Raw genomic sequence first — 7,568 nt, 5'->3', positions numbered from 1 at the left:
AGAAATAATAATAAATATAAATACATATGAAATATTCACAAGGAGGAAGCTGTAGGTCCTCTGACCCTCTGCAGGCATTATCTTTTTTTATTACGACCGCGGTAAAAGTACGACGTCGTGTCATAAAGCTCCGGGAAACGGCCATGGATGTATATTATTGATCTGAGGAAAACACACACAGCCCCTGGGTTTTTTTTTTTTTTTTTTTTTACACAGCCACAGGTTCTCTGTAGGAGGGTCTGGTGAGCGAGACTACAGCCACAGTGATCTTCTCCACCATGTTTTGAAATGTGTGTCTGCAGCTGTGTCGGTGATGTGGTTGAATATCAACACTGATTGGATGTCGCGGCACAGCGTCACGCGATGTCGCTTGAAAAGTTCAAATTTTTCAACTTCAAGCGATGGATGCGATGATGCGATGGCCGCGATGGACGCGTCATCGCTTCATCGCGTCGCTCGTATCGCCCGAAACGCGCCGCCCGACGCGCCATCGCGTGTCATCGCGCCATTTACATTGACTTTTAATGGAAAGTTGTGGCGTTCATCGCGTCCATCGCGTTTGGTGTGAACGCACCGTAACAGAGTGGCGACAGCTTTTGATGTCGCCGCCAGCGCGGTCACGTGGTTCATGTAGCTCCCAATAGTTCCAAACGAGGCTTTTTTTTTTTTTTTCAGTTTTTTTATTTTTTTTATTTAAGTTCCAAACGAGGCTGCCGCTGTCATGTTCTGCTATGGGACAGACAGCACTGAGCTTGCTTTTGGACGGTAAATATTAAAAAATAAACCGTACAAAGGTATATTTACAACTGTTACTGAATTACTGTATGTACATCAATGTCCGTTTTCAAACAAAAGGCAAAATCTTCTTGCTTCAAGGTTTTATTTGTCACTCTAAAGTGAAGATTAGCCTGCCCTACAGTAAAAATGGCATAAGAAGAGGAGTAAAGCAATATATTAAGCGGGAATATATATATTTAAGCATAAAAGATGTTCAATCAAACCCACACAGTTTGAAACAACGTTCAAAACACACACACAGCCAGTATCACCTAAATATAAAGCCCGCTAGCTTAATGCTAACGTATAATGCAAAACCTCATAGACGGGCTAACAGAAATTAGCATCGATATCGCCATTTTGCGGCAACCGAGCCACAGCAGTAAAGCTGCCAAAACCTGGCTTTAGCGCTGTCAACACGTCACAGTTTTAATATTTTTTTCATGCAAGAAAGTCACCGTTTAATCCGGAGTCTGTGGTCAGTTCATAACGTTTGTTAGGAACTTGCACCGATGTTTGTTCTGGGAGAAGTGCAGAGTCTGTGTGAGCCCCGACCGGGGACCAGGGCAGCGGCTGTCACAGCAGCAGCAGCCGCTCTACTGAGCTGATCTGCCGGGGCCGACCGTCCGTCCTCCCGTCGGAGAAAACGAGCCAAGTAACGTATCCGCATGCTTTTAGAAGTTTACCGCTGGCTTGTTAAATTATTTTGAAGAGATTAATGTTGGTCTCATTGATGAAATTTAACAACTGTGGCAGTGGCATTAGTTTGTTTGAATGAAAAGTGCCGCTTCTGGGCTACGGACTGAAATCACCACAGTTACGTAAATAAATAAATGTTTTTCAATGAACCGATCAGTCTAATAATTTTTATTTTGTTAAGTCAACATGGTTACTGTACTTGGGAAAGATTATTACCACTTTATAACTTAAAATTGGTCGGTATTTCGTCAACGTAGCTCAGTAGTTTCTTGCTGTGCAGCCATAGAAACAGACGTGGTCCAGCGCCGCGGGAGGAATGTTTGGAACTATTGAGGGCTCCATGACCCGGAAGTCGGCCCGCCATTTTTTACAACGGAGTCCTATGGGAGTGTCGCCACTCTGTTACGGGGTGTTCCCACCAAACGCGATGAACGCGATTGAATCGCGCGTCAAATGAAATCGCGTCGCGCTAGACGCTCCAGTTTTGACGCTGGTTCAATATGCAAAAAACGCCTCGTCGCGGCATCGCGTCGCGCGACGAGCCCGCCCAAACAACAACATTTCTCCCACTATTTCATTCTCTGGCTGAGATAACCACCGTCGCTGCACTGTTCCTGTCCCTGTAGATGGGACAGGAACAGCGGTGTGGGTCTCTGGCTGCAGGAGGAGGAGGAGGAGTCACGGCTCCGTGAACTACTGTGTGACTGACCGCCTGTTGAGTGCTTTGGGACGGGGCGGCTGGCTCGCAGCGCCCGCTGGTTGAAAACAGCAGTGATAACGGGCTTTCAGGTCCGAATCTCCAAACCGGAAAAGCAACAGTGAAGAGCTGTGGCTTTGCTGCCGCTAATGGGGATCTGAATAATAAACTAATCTAAACCAGAAAACTTCTAATATTGTCAATAGACTCGCTCTGACTAAACTGCCAAGGGAACACCAGTACGTCCGTACGTCAGCACGTCGGTGACGATCTCAAACCTGATAGGCTGTCGCGGCGCGTCTTCACGCGAATTCGCCGCAAAAGTTCAATTATTTGAACTCGAGCGATGAAGCGTCATCGCGCCGGGCGACGCGATGGAGGCGATTTTTCGCGGCCAACGCGTCCATCGCGTCGCGCTATCGCGTCCATCGCATCGCCCGGCGCGATGACGCGACTAATCGCGTGTTTGCATTGACTTTACATGTAATCTCGACGCGCGATGAAGCGTCATCGCGTTTGGTGGGAACACCCCGTTATATCTATCGCTCTGATTAACGCCATACGCCGATGACAGCCTGGAAGTGTCTGAACTTCAAAATAAAAGCCCAGTGAATTTAGTTAGCCACTGTACTGTAGCCTATATAAATAGCCTATGAAATCTTTTTTTCTTTGTAAATGTTGTGTTTTGAGCATACGGATACATTTTCACAACTGTGTTTATTTTTACACATTAGCGGCCAAGATCATTAGTTCATCTTCCTCACGGTCTGTCCATTGCGCACGCTGCAGCGCTTCGCTCCCATCAGAGCATTTTCACAGCGTGATGAGGTCAGCTTCACTCCAGTCAGTCTTCACAGACAGTCCACAAGGAGCTTCTGAACATTTCCTCCTCAGTTTGTCCCAGGCGGCGGCAGATAGTTTTTAATTTTTTTTTATATAGCCTATATATATATATGTGGCTTGAACGCCATTATATGAGACCAGGCTATTAATTGAATACTGACTGATTGTTTTGTTTTGTTTTGCTATATTACGATCTGCTGCAGTAACGTTCACCACCTTGTGGAATAATGCTGCATGGGGCTGGGTGATAGACCAGCTCTGCTCAGAGACTCAACCCGACCCTGAGATCTCCAACCCCGGGCATATTTGGCAGGTGGCAGCGGCCCCTTTATGGTTCTTTTCTACTCTTTTCAGTCACATGGGATCCAGTCCCAGACCTCGGCTACAGTCCGGGATTTCATCAGGCTCCCTTCCCGGCACAGGGCACTCTAATTGGCAGCTTAGATGAGGGGAATCGCCGTGCGTAATGGTCGCGCGTAATGACAGCTTATCGCCGGTGAAACACAATAAACTGCGCTACTTCTTGCATGTTTGTCTCATGGCACGGTGGAGCCTACACAGAGGTACACAAACAGGTGGATCAGGCTGCAAAGAAGTCTGCTGTGAAAATGATCTGACTGACTGGAAGCAAAGCAAAGCGCTACAGCGCAGCGGAGACAGAGACCCAGCGCAGCGAGGAGAACAGTAGGAAGATGAGTTAACGATCAGCTTGTGTGAAAAAATAAACACAGCTGTGAAAATGTATCCATGTGCTCAAAACACAACATTTACAAAGAAAAAAAAGATTGTATAGGCCATTCATCTACAGTCTGTGGCTATAACACGAGTCACTGGGCTTTTATTTTGAAGTTCCGACACTTCCGGTCTGTCATCGGCGTTAATGTGTTGTTTAAGATCAAAAACAAAAAGACAATCAAAATTTGACCGTAATTTGATTTTGGTTTCCTCGTTTTTTCGTTTTAAAACCAAAAACCAAAAACCGAAAAAACCAGCCTGAATTTTGGTTTATTGGTTTTTGGTTTGAAACGGAAAACCAAATTACCAGCTGACTTTCGTTTTCTGACAGTTTGGTTTAAAGGAAAAATTAAACTAACGAAACGTACACGGACCCGAAACACCTTAAACTTCGGTTTAGTTTTGAGAAATCTGTGTTTGTGTATAAAGAATTTACAGGAGAGAATTAAGTAATTGGTAATGAATTCAACAGACTTGTTGTTATGAGAAAAATAACAAAGAACATCTCTTTTGGTGAACAGGTATGAGACACTAAGAAAGTTAGAAAAATGATTTCTCAGGTCAATCCAAAAATCATGCACAACACAACATTCGTAAAATACATGAGCGATAGATTCCTCTACATCACAGAAGACACATTTACTGTTCACATCCATAAACTTAGATAGGAATGCATTACAAGGGTAAATTTTGTGTAAGATTTTAAGATGTATTTCTTTGACCTTATTAGAGATGCAAAACTTATAAGGCAGTAACCATGCTTTTTTCCATTTAACGTCATGAATTAACTCATCCCAGAAGAATTTCCCTCTTGGAGAACACTTATTTTTAACATGGATGGCGTTACGTATGAATTTATTATTACATTTTTTATCCAGGAGAGGGCGACCATCAATAATTAGTTTAGGGTCAATTCTTTCATTTGTGCTGTATGAAAGGTGACATTTCATCAACTGTATGATACCAGAAGGAATCGCCTGACATACAAGACTAAATTCTTTAAAGCCTCTGGAAACCCAAATCCACCAAAGCCTCCTAACCATGTATTTTAGGGTCTTATGTACATATTATTAAACATGTAAAAATAATTAGAAAAAAGTTTCCATCCAAATTGAAAATATTTGTCTTTTAAGGTTTTGTACAGTAGGTTTGAATTGGGCGGAGTTATCTCTGGGATTTATCACGCAATAAATCCTACCACTAATAGAGAGCCTAAGCGGAAGCAGGAAGTAACGGTCACCATGGGACCTCAACTCTGAAAAACTCGCCATTCAAATGAACGGGACGGAAAATTTTATTTCGTGATCCGTTTGAATTGTGCCATGAGAAAAAAATATGTCCTCTACCTGTTTAAAACATCACGTTTCATCCCGAGAAATCAGCCGTTTGTTGTAAAGCTATTGTCGAATAAAATTCAGAAGAATCTGTAAGCAGAAAGACTACAAGTCGCGTAGGTGACGTCACACACCAATTGCCGCCCTTTCCCGTGTCAGTTGGTGACGTATTTTTTGTGGGACACAGATTTGTAGTCCGTAGAGCGGTCTTCACACAAAATACATTCTTCTGTTGCCGTTTTATGATAAACGGCTGATTTCTCGGCATGAAACGTGATGTTTTAAACAGGTAGAGGACATATTTTTTTCTCATGGCGCAATTCAATCGGATCACAAAATAACATTTTCAGTCTCATTCATTTGAATGGCGAGTTTTTCAGAGTTGAGGTCCCATGGCGCCGTTACTTCCTGCTTCCGCTTAGGCTCTCTATAAATCGCCACGTCAGTTCTCTCATCCAGCCCCCCAGTGGCGGCGAACAAAACCGTTCTGCTAACGGTCACTCCTCCACTCCTCTAGTCCTCATAACCAGAGCCATGTCAACAGGAGTTGTGTGTGTGTGGCGATTAGCATTTAGCATTTATTAGCTTTCCAGCGCGACCTACCTTGTCTGTGTCTGTGTGTCACTCTGTCTGTCTGTGTGTGTGCCCACAACTCCTCACAACTCCTCTCTACATACAGCCGATACAGCCGGTTTTTTTTTTTTTTTTGGGGGGGGGGTGAGGGGAGGGAGGGAGGGTGTGTGTAAATTGGCGATTAGCTTTTAGCATTTATTAGCTTTCCAGTGCGACCTGCCTTGTCTCAGTGTGTGTGTCAGTCAGCCCCTCCTGGCGCTCACACAGACAGGAGTGACGGTTAAAAGCTTCTTTTTTTTCTGTGAGACTACGACCAAAGACGGTTATGATGCTCCAAAACGAAGCTGGTAGACTAGTTAGCTGCTAAACAGCATCAATCAATCGATGCACGTCCTCCGGTGAGGACTTTTTTTTTTTTTAACGGTCGCCATTGACGTGTTGCTATGACAATGGAGCTGTCAATCATAGCGTTATCTGCCACGCCCACACTGTCCTGACCAGTGGCCTCAATAGTGCCTCAATAGCAAAATGAGCTGTTTTTAAACAAGGTTTTCTAATAGTTATGAATAGTTATTGTCACTCAGACTTTTGTGGATGCTTAATGAGGCACTTGACTTTGATATAATATAAGCATTTTTACTATATATAGTCAGGTTTCCAAAGGCTTTAAATCTAATAGGAAATTCAAAGGTTCTAAGAAAATCATTATAAGAAAGGAGATTACCGTGTTTATCAAATAAGTCAATAATAAAAGATATGCCCTTTGTATGCCAGGAAGGAAGATAGATAGATTTGTTTTTTACTGTGATATCTTTGTTATTCCATAGGAGGGTTTTATGAGGGGAAAAGTTGTGAACATAAAGAAGTTTCCATGCTAAGAGAGCTTGTCTGTGAAAGTTAGACATTTTGAGAGGAAGTCTAGAAGGACAAGAATTACATTTTAAGACATACTGTAAACCACCACATTTTTTGAAGATATTGCAAGGAATGAGATACCACAAGGAATCTTCACCATTAAGCAAGCATCTTCTCAACCAATTAATTTTGAAGGTGTAGCTACTCGAAACCACGACAAAGCCATTTAGACAAAACATTGAGACTATATTTGACAATATGCTATGTGTTTCTGTTGTTTTAGACGCGTATAATAACGTTAAGATACATTTGTTTGTCAAAGGAAGAGTCTAAAGTTTCGCCTTCGCAACTGTTTGAGTCTCTTCCGTGTTTGGGTCGACACCCGTCGCTGATTGGTTGAACATACGGCTGGACGGTTAAGCCCCGCCCATGCCACGCACGTCACACGCTAAGCTTAGAGCACTGGAAAAGAGAGTACGACTTAAAGCAGAAGTAAGTGGTCTGTCGTTTCATTGATGTCAATGAAGTTGATAACTTCAAGATAACTTCAAGACCCCCTTCAGACCTATTATTTGTGAGAACAGCTTTTTTTAATTTGTGCTGTTTATTACGCCAAATAAAGTTCAAAAAGATGTCATTAATATCTTTACAGGTGGAGTCTGAAGAGTACAAAGATAATGCTGGATATACAAAACGAGAGAGACCTTCCGCTTTGGAAAGAAGAACTCTGCCAATGATAGAGAGATCTCTTTGAAGCCAGTAGTATCATCTGCAAGCTGAGAGATTCTAATTTCCTTATTAAAAATGGAAATGCCTTGCATAAGAGTGTTATTCATAATGCTAATGGACATTAGTTCCACCACCAGAATAAAAAGTTAGGTCGTTAGGTTAAAGCAGAAGTAAGTGATATATTTGTGTTAATATAAGTCTTAAATAGTTATATCTTCCGACAGCAATCACTTACATAGAGTGTTTGGACCAAGGGGGCAGTTGTCGGTCTGAGAAGTGAAGCTCACTTCCGCGTTCAAAAAACTGCAATCCCCTTGGATTCCTCT

This window comes from Trachurus japonicus, chromosome 19, assembly GCF_045865225.1.
Source record: "Trachurus japonicus isolate A0001 chromosome 19, Traja_1.0".
NCBI lineage: Eukaryota > Metazoa > Chordata > Actinopteri > Carangiformes > Carangidae > Trachurus > Trachurus japonicus.
Note: the sequence above shows the minus strand (reverse complement) of the source record.